This window comes from Hydractinia symbiolongicarpus, chromosome 2 (assembly GCF_029227915.1).
Source record: "Hydractinia symbiolongicarpus strain clone_291-10 chromosome 2, HSymV2.1, whole genome shotgun sequence".
Lineage (NCBI taxonomy): Eukaryota > Metazoa > Cnidaria > Hydrozoa > Anthoathecata > Hydractiniidae > Hydractinia > Hydractinia symbiolongicarpus.
In genome coordinates this window covers 17540888-17554147 of record NC_079876.1, presented here as the reverse complement: position 1 = coordinate 17554147, position 13260 = coordinate 17540888, and the positions used below count along the sequence as shown (strand labels likewise).

The 13260-nt window shown below is 40.0% G+C and overlaps 17 non-coding genes across 17 annotated transcripts; all 17 read right to left on the bottom strand.

The window, feature by feature from the left end:
* Positions 1–1907: 1907 nt before the first annotated feature.
* On the bottom strand, positions 1908–1979 carry Trnag-ucc (transfer RNA glycine (anticodon UCC)). Its single transcript has one exon. It is a non-coding gene; the product is annotated as a tRNA-Gly (tRNA).
* A 484-nt stretch (positions 1980–2463) lies between these two features.
* On the bottom strand, positions 2464–2535 carry Trnag-ucc (transfer RNA glycine (anticodon UCC)). Its single transcript has one exon. It is a non-coding gene; the product is annotated as a tRNA-Gly (tRNA).
* A 759-nt stretch (positions 2536–3294) lies between these two features.
* Positions 3295–3366, bottom strand: Trnag-ucc (transfer RNA glycine (anticodon UCC)). The gene has a single exon. It is a non-coding gene; the product is annotated as a tRNA-Gly (tRNA).
* Positions 3367–3572: 206 nt separating this feature from the next.
* Positions 3573–3644, bottom strand: Trnag-ucc (transfer RNA glycine (anticodon UCC)). The gene has a single exon. It is a non-coding gene; the product is annotated as a tRNA-Gly (tRNA).
* Positions 3645–5789: 2145 nt separating this feature from the next.
* Trnag-ucc (transfer RNA glycine (anticodon UCC)) lies at positions 5790–5861 on the bottom strand. The gene has a single exon. It is a non-coding gene; the product is annotated as a tRNA-Gly (tRNA).
* A 484-nt stretch (positions 5862–6345) lies between these two features.
* Positions 6346–6417, bottom strand: Trnag-ucc (transfer RNA glycine (anticodon UCC)). Its single transcript has one exon. It is a non-coding gene; the product is annotated as a tRNA-Gly (tRNA).
* A 759-nt stretch (positions 6418–7176) lies between these two features.
* Positions 7177–7248, bottom strand: Trnag-ucc (transfer RNA glycine (anticodon UCC)). The gene has a single exon. It is a non-coding gene; the product is annotated as a tRNA-Gly (tRNA).
* A 206-nt stretch (positions 7249–7454) lies between these two features.
* On the bottom strand, positions 7455–7526 carry Trnag-ucc (transfer RNA glycine (anticodon UCC)). Its single transcript has one exon. It is a non-coding gene; the product is annotated as a tRNA-Gly (tRNA).
* A 206-nt stretch (positions 7527–7732) lies between these two features.
* Trnag-ucc (transfer RNA glycine (anticodon UCC)) lies at positions 7733–7804 on the bottom strand. Its single transcript has one exon. It is a non-coding gene; the product is annotated as a tRNA-Gly (tRNA).
* A 1039-nt stretch (positions 7805–8843) lies between these two features.
* Positions 8844–8915, bottom strand: Trnag-ucc (transfer RNA glycine (anticodon UCC)). Its single transcript has one exon. It is a non-coding gene; the product is annotated as a tRNA-Gly (tRNA).
* A 206-nt stretch (positions 8916–9121) lies between these two features.
* Trnag-ucc (transfer RNA glycine (anticodon UCC)) lies at positions 9122–9193 on the bottom strand. The gene has a single exon. It is a non-coding gene; the product is annotated as a tRNA-Gly (tRNA).
* Positions 9194–9399: 206 nt separating this feature from the next.
* Trnag-ucc (transfer RNA glycine (anticodon UCC)) lies at positions 9400–9471 on the bottom strand. The gene has a single exon. It is a non-coding gene; the product is annotated as a tRNA-Gly (tRNA).
* Positions 9472–9679: 208 nt separating this feature from the next.
* Trnag-ucc (transfer RNA glycine (anticodon UCC)) lies at positions 9680–9751 on the bottom strand. Its single transcript has one exon. It is a non-coding gene; the product is annotated as a tRNA-Gly (tRNA).
* Positions 9752–10513: 762 nt separating this feature from the next.
* On the bottom strand, positions 10514–10585 carry Trnag-ucc (transfer RNA glycine (anticodon UCC)). The gene has a single exon. It is a non-coding gene; the product is annotated as a tRNA-Gly (tRNA).
* A 1313-nt stretch (positions 10586–11898) lies between these two features.
* Positions 11899–11970, bottom strand: Trnag-ucc (transfer RNA glycine (anticodon UCC)). Its single transcript has one exon. It is a non-coding gene; the product is annotated as a tRNA-Gly (tRNA).
* A 207-nt stretch (positions 11971–12177) lies between these two features.
* Positions 12178–12249, bottom strand: Trnag-ucc (transfer RNA glycine (anticodon UCC)). The gene has a single exon. It is a non-coding gene; the product is annotated as a tRNA-Gly (tRNA).
* Positions 12250–12457: 208 nt separating this feature from the next.
* On the bottom strand, positions 12458–12529 carry Trnag-ucc (transfer RNA glycine (anticodon UCC)). Its single transcript has one exon. It is a non-coding gene; the product is annotated as a tRNA-Gly (tRNA).
* Between the last annotated feature and the right edge of the window lie 731 nt (positions 12530–13260).

Sequence of the window (13260 nt, the reverse complement as noted above, 5' to 3'; positions counted from 1 at the left end):
CTTGGAAGGCAACAATGTCAACCTTAACACCACCGACGCTGACAGCAGAATTGTTGGAGTTATGACAGGTAAGGTACTTTCGCAATTAAAATAAGGGCATCTTACGTATTATATGCATTTCCCTTCTGTCTTCACAACTTGAAAACATTAACTGCCCAAACAAAATTAGCGCCCTCCTAATCACCTTCAAAGTAGAAACGACACGTACTGAATTTAATAGACTAGAACATGTAAATTAGTAGCGAAATGCGTCGGCCGGGAATCGAACCTGGATCTATTGCTTGGAAGGCAACAATGCTAATCTTTACACCATTGACGCTGACAGAAGTATTGTTGGAGTTATTACAGGTAAGGTATTTTGGCGTTCAAAATAAGGGCATCTTTAGAATTATATGCATTTCCCTTGTGTCTTCACAACTTGAAAACAATAAGTGTCAAAAAAAATTTGTCCTCCTAATCATCTTTTAAATAGGAACCACAAAAACTGAATTTAATAGACTAGAACATGAAATCTAACAGCCAAATGCGTCGGCCGGAAATCAAACCCGGATCTATTACTTGGAAAGCCACAATGCTAACATTTACACCACCGACGCTGACAGCAGAATTGTTGGAGTTATTGCAAGTAAGTTACTTTCGCGATCAAAGTAAGGACATCTTTCGTATTATATGCCTTTCCCTTGTGTCTGCACAACTTGAAAACATTAGCTGGCAAAAACAAGTTGCCCTCCTAATCATCTTTTAAATAGGAACCACAAAAACTGAATTTAATAGACTAGAACATGAAATCTAACAGCCAAATGCGTCGGCTTGGAATCGAACCCGGATCTATTGCTTGGAAGGCAACAATGTCAACCTTTACACCACCGACGCTGACAGCAGAATTGTTGGAGTTATGACAGGTAAGGCACTTTCGCGATCAAAATAAGGGCATCTTACGTATTATATGCATTTCCCTTGTGTCTTCACAACTTGAATACATTTTCTGGCAAAAACAAGTTGCTCTCCTAATCATCTTCAAAGTAGAAACGACACGTATTCAATTTAATAGACTAGAACATGTAATCTAGTAGCGAAATGCGTCGGCCGGAATCGAAACCGGATCTATTGCTTGGAAGGCAACAATACTAACCTTTACACCACCGCCGGTGGCAGCAGAATTGTTGGAGTTATTGCGGGTAAAGTACTTTCGCGATCAAAATAAGGGCATCTTTCGTATTATATGCACTTCCCTTGTGTTTTCACAACTTGAAAACAATAAGTGTCAAAAGAATTTGTCCTCCTAATCATCTTTTAAGTAGGAACCACAAAAACTGAATTTAATAGACTAGAACATGAAATCTAACAGCCAAATGCGTCGGCCGGGATTCGAACCCGGATGTATTGCTTGGAAGGCCACAATGCTAATCTTTACACCACCGACGCTGACAGCAGAATTGTTGGAGTTATGACAGGTAAGGCACTTTCGCGATCAAAATAAGGGCATCTTACGTATTATATGCATTTCCCTTGTGTCTCCACAACTTGAATACATTTTCTGGCAAAAACAAGTTGCCTTCCTAATCATCTTCAAAGTAGAAACGACACGTACTGAATTTAATAGACTAGAACATGAAATCTAACAGCCAAATGCGCGGCCAGGAATCAAACCCGGATCTATTGCTCGGAAGGCAACAATACTAACCTTTACACCACCGACGCTGACAGCATAATTGTTGGAGGTATTGCAGGTAAGGCACTTTCGCGATCAAAATAAGTGCATCCTTCGTATTATATGCATTTCCCTTGTGTCTTCACAACTTGAAAGCATTAACTGTCCAAACAAAATTTGCCCTGCTAATCACCTTCAAGGTAGAAACGACACGTACTAAATTTAATAGACTAGAACATGTAATTTAGTAGCGAAATGCATCGGCCGGGAATCGAACCCGGATCTATTGCTTGGAAGGCAACAATGCTAACCTTTACACCACCGACTCTGACAGAAGAATTGTTGGAGTTATTACAGGTAAGGTGCTTTCGCGATCAAAATAAGGGCATCTTTAGAATTATATGCATTTCCCTTGTGTCTTCACAACTTGAAAACAATAAGTGTCAAAAAAATTTTGTCCTCCAATCATCTTTTAAGTAGGAACCACAAAAACTGAATTTAATAGACTAGACCATGAAATCTAACAGCCAAATGCGTCGGCCGGGAATCAAACCCGGATCTATTGCTTGGAAGGCAACAATGTCAACCTTAACACCACCGACACTGACAGCAGAATTGTTGGAGTTATGACAGGTAAGGTACTTTCGCAATCAAAATAAGGGCATCTTACGCATTATATGCATTTCCCTTGTGTCTTCACAACTTGAAAACATTAACTGCCCAAACAAAATTAGCGCCCTCCTAATCACCTTCAAAGTAGAAACGACACGTACTGAATTTAATAGACTAGAACATGTAATTTAGTAGCGAAATGCGTCGGCCGGGAATCGAACCCGGATCTATTGCGTGGAAGGCAACAATGCTAACCTTTACACCACCGACGCTGACAGAAGTATTGTTGGAGTTATTACAGGTAAGGTACTTTGGCGATCAAAATAAGGGCATCTTTAGAATTATATGCATTTCCCTTGTGTCTTCACAACTTGAAAACAATAAGTGTCAAAAAAAATTTGTCCTCCTAATCATCTTTTAAGTAGGAACCACAAAAACTGAATTTAATAGACTAGAACATGAAATCTAACAGCCAAATGCGTCGGCCGGGAATCAAACCCGGATCTATTGCTTGGAAAGCCACAATGCTAACATTTACACCACCGACGCTGACAGCAGAATTGTTGGAGTTATTGCAAGTAAGGTACTTTCGCGATCAAAGTAAGGACATCTTTCGTATTATATGCATTTCCCTTGTGTCTGCACAACTTGAAAACATTAGCTGGCAAAAACAAGTTGCCCTCCTAATCATCTTTTAAGTAGGAACCACAAAAACTGAATTTAATAGACTAGAACATGAAATCTAACAGCCAAATGCGTCGGCTTGGAATCGAACCCGGATCTATTGCTTGGAAGGCAACAATGTCAACCTTTACACCACCGACGCTGACAGCAGAATTGTTGGAGTTATGGCAGGTAAGGTACTTTCGCGATCAAAATAAGGGCATCTTACGTATTATATGCATTTCCCTTGTGTCTTCACAACTGGAAAATAATAAGTGTCAAAAAAAATTTGTCCTCCTAATCATCTTTTAACTAGGAACCACAAAAACTGAATTTAATAAACTAGAACATGAAATCTAACATCCAAATGCGTCGGCCGGGAATCGAACCCGGATCTATTGCTTGGAAGGCAACAATGTCAACCTTTACACCACCGACGCTGATAGCAGAATTGTTGGAGTTATGACAGGTAAGGCACTTTCGCGATCAAAATAAGGGCATCTTTCGTATTATATGCACTTCCCTTGAGTTTTCACAACTTGAAAACATTAACTGTCCAAACAAAATTTGCCCTCCTAGTTACCTTCAAAGTAGAAACGGCACGTACTCAATTTAATAGACTGTAACATGTAGTCTAGCAGCCAAATGCGTCGGCCGGGTATCGAACCCGGATCTATTGCTTGGAAGGCAACAATGCTAACCTTTACACCACCGACGCTGACAAAAGAATTGTTGGAGTTATTACAGTTAAGGTACTTTCGCGATCAAAATAAGGGCATCTTTAGAATTATATGCATTTGCCTTGTGTCTTCACAACTTGAAAACTATAAGTGTCAAAAAAAATTGGCCCTCCTAATCATCTTTTAAGTAGGAACCACAAAAACTGAATTTAATAGACTAGAACATGAAATCTAACAGCCAAATGCGTCGGCCGGGAATCAAACCCGGATCTATTGCTTGGAAGGCAACAATGTCAACCTTAACACCACCGACGCTGACAGCAGAATTGTTGGAGTTATGACAGGTAAGGTACTTTCGCAATTAAAATAAGGGCATCTTACGTATTATATGCATTTCCCTTCTGTCTTCACAACTTGAAAACATTAACTGCCCAAACAAAATTAGCGCCCTCCTAATCACCTTCAAAGTAGAAACGACACGTACTGAATTTAATAGACTAGAACATGTAAATTAGTAGCGAAATGCGTCGGCCGGGAATCGAACCTGGATCTATTGCTTGGAAGGCAACAATGCTAATCTTTACACCATTGACGCTGACAGAAGTATTGTTGGAGTTATTACAGGTAAGGTATTTTGGCGTTCAAAATAAGGGCATCTTTAGAATTATATGCATTTCCCTTGTGTCTTCACAACTTGAAAACAATAAGTGTCAAAAAAAATTTGTCCTCCTAATCATCTTTTAAATAGGAACCACAAAAACTGAATTTAATAGACTAGAACATGAAATCTAACAGCCAAATGCGTCGGCCGGAAATCAAACCCGGATCTATTACTTGGAAAGCCACAATGCTAACATTTACACCACCGACGCTGACAGCAGAATTGTTGGAGTTATTGCAAGTAAGTTACTTTCGCGATCAAAGTAAGGACATCTTTCGTATTATATGCCTTTCCCTTGTGTCTGCACAACTTGAAAACATTAGCTGGCAAAAACAAGTTGCCCTCCTAATCATCTTTTAAATAGGAACCACAAAAACTGAATTTAATAGACTAGAACATGAAATCTAACAGCCAAATGCGTCGGCTTGGAATCGAACCCGGATCTATTGCTTGGAAGGCAACAATGTCAACCTTTACACCACCGACGCTGACAGCAGAATTGTTGGAGTTATGACAGGTAAGGCACTTTCGCGATCAAAATAAGGGCATCTTACGTATTATATGCATTTCCCTTGTGTCTTCACAACTTGAATACATTTTCTGGCAAAAACAAGTTGCTCTCCTAATCATCTTCAAAGTAGAAACGACACGTATTCAATTTAATAGACTAGAACATGTAATCTAGTAGCGAAATGCGTCGGCCGGAATCGAAACCGGATCTATTGCTTGGAAGGCAACAATACTAACCTTTACACCACCGCCGGTGGCAGCAGAATTGTTGGAGTTATTGCGGGTAAGGTACTTTCGCGATCAAAATAAGGGCATCTTTCGTATTATATGCACTTCCCTTGTGTTTTCACAACTTGAAAACAATAAGTGTCAAAAGAATTTGTCCTCCTAATCATCTTTTAAGTAGGAACCACAAAAACTGAATTTAATAGACTAGAACATGAAATCTAACAGCCAAATGCGTCGGCCGGGATTCGAACCCGGATGTATTGCTTGGAAGGCCACAATGCTAATCTTTACACCACCGACGCTGACAGCAGAATTGTTGGAGTTATGACAGGTAAGGCACTTTCGCGATCAAAATAAGGGCATCTTACGTATTATATGCATTTCCCTTGTGTCTCCACAACTTGAATACATTTTCTGGCAAAAACAAGTTGCCTTCCTAATCATCTTCAAAGTAGAAACGACACGTACTGAATTTAATAGACTAGAACATGAAATCTAACAGCCAAATGCGCGGCCAGGAATCAAACCCGGATCTATTGCTCGGAAGGCAACAATACTAACCTTTACACCACCGACGCTGACAGCATAATTGTTGGAGGTATTGCAGGTAAGGCACTTTCGCGATCAAAATAAGTGCATCCTTCGTATTATATGCATTTCCCTTGTGTCTTCACAACTTGAAAGCATTAACTGTCCAAACAAAATTTGCCCTGCTAATCACCTTCAAGGTAGAAACGACACGTACTAAATTTAATAGACTAGAACATGTAATTTAGTAGCGAAATGCATCGGCCGGGAATCGAACCCGGATCTATTGCTTGGAAGGCAACAATGCTAACCTTTACACCACCGACTCTGACAGAAGAATTGTTGGAGTTATTACAGGTAAGGTGCTTTCGCGATCAAAATAAGGGCATCTTTAGAATTATATGCATTTCCCTTGTGTCTTCACAACTTGAAAACAATAAGTGTCAAAAAAATTTTGTCCTCCAATCATCTTTTAAGTAGGAACCACAAAAACTGAATTTAATAGACTAGACCATGAAATCTAACAGCCAAATGCGTCGGCCGGGAATCAAACCCGGATCTATTGCTTGGAAGGCAACAATGTCAACCTTAACACCACCGACACTGACAGCAGAATTGTTGGAGTTATGACAGGTAAGGTACTTTCGCAATCAAAATAAGGGCATCTTACGTATTATATGCATTTCCCTTGTGTCTTCACAACTTGAAAACATTAACTGCCCAAACAAAATTAGCGCCCTCCTAATCACCTTCAAAGTAGAAACGACACGTACTGAATTTAATAGACTAGAACATGTAATTTAGTAGCGAAATGCGTCGGCCGGGAATCGAACCCGGATCTATTGCGTGGAAGGCAACAATGCTAACCTTTACACCACCGACGCTGACAGAAGTATTGTTGGAGTTATTACAGGTAAGGTACTTTGGCGATCAAAATAAGGGCATCTTTAGAATTATATGCATTTCCCTTGTGTCTTCACAACTTGAAAACAATAAGTGTCAAAAAAAATTTGTCCTCCTAATCATCTTTTAAGTAGGAACCACAAAAACTGAATTTAATAGACTAGAACATGAAATCTAACAGCCAAATGCGTCGGCCGGGAATCAAACCCGGATCTATTGCTTGGAAAGCCACAATGCTAACATTTACACCACCGACGCTGACAGCAGAATTGTTGGAGTTATTGCAAGTAAGGTACTTTCGCGATCAAAGTAAGGACATCTTTCGTATTATATGCATTTCCCTTGTGTCTGCACAACTTGAAAACATTAGCTGGCAAAAACAAGTTGCCCTCCTAATCATCTTTTAAGTAGGAACCACAAAAACTGAATTTAATAGACTAGAACATGAAATCTAACAGCCAAATGCGTCGGCTTGGAATCGAACCCGGATCTATTGCTTGGAAGGCAACAATGTCAACCTTTACACCACCGACGCTGACAGCAGAATTGTTGGAGTTATGGCAGGTAAGGTACTTTCGCGATCAAAATAAGGGCATCTTACGTATTATATGCATTTCCCTTGTGTCTTCACAACTGGAAAATAATAAGTGTCAAAAAAAATTTGTCCTCCTAATCATCTTTTAACTAGGAACCACAAAAACTGAATTTAATAAACTAGAACATGAAATCTAACATCCAAATGCGTCGGCCGGGAATCGAACCCGGATCTATTGCTTGGAAGGCAACAATGTCAACCTTTACACCACCGACGCTGATAGCAGAATTGTTGGAGTTATGACAGGTAAGGCACTTTCGCGATCAAAATAAGGGCATCTTTCGTATTATATGCACTTCCCTTGAGTTTTCACAACTTGAAAACATTAACTGTCCAAACAAAATTTGCCCTCCTAGTTACCTTCAAAGTAGAAACGGCACGTACTCAATTTAATAGACTGTAACATGTAGTCTAGCAGCCAAATGCGTCGGCCGGGTATCGAACCCGGATCTATTGCTTGGAAGGCAACAATGCTAACCTTTACACCACCGACGCTGACAGGATAATTGTTAGAGTTATTACAGGTAAGGCACTTTCGCGATCAAAATAAGGGCATCTTTCGTATTACATGCATTTCTTTTGTGTCTTCACAACTTGAAAACATTAACTGTCCAAACAATATTTGCCCTGCTAATCACCTTCAAAGTAGAAACGACACGTACTGAATTTAACAGACTGGAACATGTAATCTAGCAGCGAAATGCGTCGGCCGGGAACCGAACCCGGATCTATTGCTTGGAAGACAACAATGCTAACCTTTACACCACCGACGCTGACAAAAGTATTGTTGGAGTTATTGCAGGTAAGGTACTTTCGCGATCAAAGTAAGGACATCCTTCGTATTATATGCATTTCCCTTGTGTCTTCACAACTTGAAAACATTAACTGCCCAAACAAAATTAGCGCCCTCCTAATCACCTTCAAAGTAGAAACGACACGTACTGAATTTAATAGACTAGAACATGTAATTTAGTAGCGAAATGCGTCGGCCCGGAATCGAACCCGGATCTATTGCTTGGAAGGCAAAAATGCTAACCTTTACACCACCGACGCTGAAAGAAGTATTGTTGGAGTTATTACAGGTAAGGTACTTTCGCGATCAAAATAAGGGCATCTTTAGAATTATATGCATTTCCCTTGTGTCTTCACAACTTGAAAACAAAAAGTGTCAGAAAAAATTTGTCCTCCTAATCATCTTTTAAGTAGGAACCACAAAAACTGAATTTAATAGACTAGAACATGAAATCTAAAAGCCAAATGCGACGGCCGGGAATCAAACCCGGATCTATTGCTTGGAAAGCCACAATGCTAACATTTACACCACCGACGCTGACAGCAGAATTGTTGGAGTTATTGCAAGTAAGGTACTTTCGCGATCAAAGTAAGGACATCTTTCGTATTATATGCATTTCCCTTGTGTCTGCACAACTTGAAAACATTAGCTGGCAAAAACAAGTTGCCCTCCTAATCATCTTTTAAGTAGGAACCACAAAAACTGAATTTAATAGACTAGAACATGAAATCTAACAGCCAAATGGGTCGGCTTGGAATCGAACCCGGATCTATTGCTTGGAAGGCAACAATGTCAACCTTTACACCACCGACGCTGACAGCAGAATTGTTGGAGTTATGGCAGGTAAGGTACTTTCGCGATCAAAATAAGGGCATCTTACGTATTATATGCATTTCCCTTGTGTCTTCACAACTGGAAAATAATAAGTGTCAAAAAAAATTTGTCCTTCTAATCATCTTTTAACTAGGAACCACAAAAACTGAATTTAATAAACTAGAACATGAAATCTAACATCCAAATGCGTCGGCCGGGAATCGAACCCGGATCTATTGCTTGGAAGGCAACAATGTCAACCTTTACACCACCGACGCTGATAGCAGAATTGTTGGAGTTATGACAGGTAAGGCACTTTCGCGATCAAAATAAGGGCATCTTACGTATTATATGCACTTCCCTTGTGTTTTCACAACTTGAAAACATTAACTGTCCAAACAAAATTTGCCCTCCTAGTTACCTTCAAAGTAGAAACGGCACGTACTCAATTTAATAGACTGTAACATGTAGTCTAGCAGCCAAATGCGTCGGCCGGGTATCGAACCCGGATCTATTGCTTGGAAGGCAACAATGCTAACCTTTACACCACCGACGCTGACAGGATAATTGTTAGAGTTATTACAGGTAAGGCACTTTCGCGATCAAAATAAGGGCATCTTTCGTATTACATGCATTTCTTTTGTGTCTTCACAACTTGAAAACATTAACTGTCCAAACAATATTTGCCCTGCTAATCACCTTTAAAGTAGAAACGACACGTACTGAATTTAACAGACTGGAACATGTAAACTAGAAGCGAAATGCGTCGGCCGGGAACCGAACCCGGATCTATTGCTTGGAAGACAACAATGCTAACCTTTACACCACCGACGCTGACAAAAGTATTGTTGGAGTTATTGCAGGTAAGGTACTTTCGCGATCAAAGTAAGGACATCCTTCGTATTATATGCATTTCCCTTGTGTCTTCACAACTTGAAAACATTAACTGCCCAAACAAAATTAGCGCCCTCCTAATCACCTTCAAAGTAGAAACGACACGTACTGAATTTAATAGACTAGAACATGTAATTTAGTAGCGAAATGCGTCAGCCGGGAATCGAACCCGGATCTATTGCTTGGAAGGCAACAATGCTAACCTTTACACCACCGACGCTGACAGAAGTATTGTTGGAGTTATTACAGGTAAGGTACTTTGGCGATCAAAATAAGGGCATCTTTAGACCTATATGCATTTCCCTAGTGTCTTCACAACTTGAAAACAAAAAGTGTCAAAAAAAATTTGTCCTCCTAATCATCTTTTAAGTAAGAACCACAAAAACTGAATTTAATAGACTAGAACATGAAATCTAAAAGCCAAATGCGTCGGCCGGGAATCAAACCCGGATCTATTGCTTGGAAAGCCACAATGCTAACATTTACACCACCGACGCTGACAGCAGAATTGTTGGAGTTATTGCAAGTAAGGTACTTTCGCGATCAAAGTAAGGACATCTTTCGTATTATATGCATTTCCCTTGTGTCTGCACAACTTGAAAACATTAGCCGGCAAAAACAAGTTGCCCTCCTAATCATCTTTTAAGTAGGAACCACAAAAGCTGAATTTAATAGACTAGAACATGAAATCTAACAGCCAAATGCGTCGGCTTGGAATCGAACCCGGATCTATTGCTTGGAAGGCAACAATGTCAACCTTTACACCACCGACGCTGACAGAGGTATTGTTGGTGTTATTACAGGTAAGGTACTTTGGCGATCAAAATAAGGGCATCTTTAGAATTATATGCATTTCCCTTGTGTCTTCACAACTTGAAAACATTAACTGCCCAAACAAAATTAGCGCCCTCCTAATCACCTTCAAAGTAGAAACGACATGTACTGAATTTAATAGACTAGAACAAGTAATTTAGTAGCGAAATGCGTCGGCCGGGAATCGAACCCGGATCTATTGCTTGGAAGGCAACAATGCTAACCTTTACACCACCGACGCTGACAGAGGTATTGTTGGTGTTATTACAGGTAAGGTACTTTGGCGATCAAAATAAGGGCATCTTTAGAATTATATGCATTTCCCTTGTGTCTTCACAACTTGAAAACAATAAGTGTCAAAAAAAATTTGTCCTCCTAATCATCTTTTAAGTAGGAACCACAAAAACTGAATTTAATAGACTAGAACATGAAATCTAACAGCCAAATGCGTCGGCCGGGAATCAAACCCGGATCTATTGCTTGGAAAGCCACAATGCTAACATTTACACCACCGACGCTGACAGCAGAATTGTTGGAGTTATTGCAAGTAAGGTACTTTCGCGATCAAAGTAAGGACATCTTTCGTATTATATGCATTTCCCTTGTGTCTGCACAACTTGAAATCATTAGCTGGCAAAAACAAGTTGCCCTCCTAATCATCTTTTAAGTAGGAACCACAAAAACTGAATTTAATAGACTAGAACATGAAAACTAACAGCCAAATGCGTCGGCTTGGAATCGAACCCGGATCTATTGCTTGGAAGGCAACAATGTCAACCTTTACACCACCGACGCTGACAGCAGAATTGTTGGAGTTATGGCAGGTAAGGTACTTTCGCGATCAAAATAAGGGCATCTTACGTATTATATGCATTTCCCTTGTGTCTTCACAACTGGAAAATAATAAGTGTCAAAAAAAATTTGTCCTCCTAATCATCTTTTAACTAGGAACCACAAAAACTGAATTTAATAGACTAGAACATGAAATCTAACAGCCAAATGCGTCGGCCGGGAATCGAACCCGGATCTATTGCTTGGAAGGCTACAATCTCAACCTTTACACCACCGACGCTGATAGCAGAATTGTTGGAGTTATGACAGGTAAGGCACTTTCGCGATCAAAATAAGGGCATCTTACGTATTATATGCATATCCCTTGTGTCCTCACAACTTGAAAACATTTTCTTGCAAAAACAAGTTGCCCTCCTAATCATCTTCAAAGTAGAAACGACACGTACTGAATTTAATAAACTAGAACATGTAATGTAGTAGCGAAATGCGTCGGCCGGAATCGAAACCGGATCTATTGCTTGGAAGGCAACAATACTAACCTTTACACCACCGCCGGTGGCAGCAGAATTGTTGGAGTTATTGCGGGTAAGGTACTTTCGCGATCAAAATAAGGGCATCTTTCGTATTATATGCACTTCCCTTGTGTTTTCACAACTTGAAAACATTAACTGTCCAAACAAAATTTGCCCTCCTAGTTACCTTCAAAGTAGAAACGGCACGTACTCAATTTAATAGACTGTAACATGTAGTCTAGCAGCCAAATGCGTCGGCCGGGTATCGAACCCGGATCTATTGCTTGGAAGGCAACAATGCTAACCTTTACACCACCGACGCTTGACAGGATAATTGTTGGAGTTATTACAGGTAAGCCACTTTCGCGATCAAAATAAGAGCATCTTTCGTATTACATGCATTTCTTTTGTGTCTTCACAACTTGAAAACATTAACTGTCCAAACAATATTTGCCCTGCTAATCACCTTTAAAGTAGAAACGACACGTACTGAATTTAACAGACTGGAACATGTAAACTAGAAGCGAAATGCGTCGGCCGGGAACCGAACCCGGATCTATTGCTTGGAAGACAACAATGCTAACCTTTACACCACCGACGCTGACAAAATTATTGTTGGAGTTATTGCAGGTAAGGTACTTTCGCGATCAAAGTAAGGACATCCTTCGTATTATATGCATTTCCCTTGTGTCTTCACAACTTGAAAACATTAACTGCCCAAACAAAATTAGCGCCCTCCTAATCACCTTCAATGTAGAAACGACACGTACTGAATTTAATAGACTAGAACATGTAATTTAGTAGCGAAATGCGTCGGCCGGGAATCGAACCCGGATCTATTGCTTGGAAGGCAACAATGCTAACCTTTACACCACCGACGCTGACAGAAGTATTGTTGGAGTTATTACAGGTAAGGTACTTTGGCGATCAAAATAAGGGCATCTTTAGACCTATATGCATTTCCCTTGTGTCTTCACAACTTGAAAACAATAAGTGTCAAAAAAAATTTGTCCTCCTAATCATCTTTTAAGTAGGAACCACAAAAACTGAATTTAATAGACTAGAACATGAAATCTAACAGCCAAATGCGTCGGCCGGGAATCAAACCCGGATCTATTGCTTGGAAAGCCACAATGCTAACATTTACACCACCGACGCTGACAGCAGAATTGTTGGAGTTATTGCAAGTAAGGTACTTTCGCGATCAAAGTAAGGACATCTTTCGTATTATATGCATTTCCCTTGTGTCTGCACAACTTGAAAACATTAGCCGGCAAAAACAAGTTGCCCTCCTAATCATCTTTTAAGTAGGAACCACAAAAGCTGAATTTAATAGACTAGAACATGAAATCTAACAGCCAAATGCGTCGGCTTGGAATCGAACCCGGATCTATTGCTTGGAAGGCAACAATGTCAACCTTTACACCACCGACGCTGACAGCAGAATTGTTGGAGTTCTGGCAGGTAAGGTACTTTCGCAATCAAAATAAGTGCATCTTACGTATTATATGCATTTCCCTTGTGTCTTCACAACTGGAAAATAATAAGTGTCAAAAAAAATTTGTCCTCCTAATCATCTTTTAACTAGGAACCACAAAAACTGAATTTAATA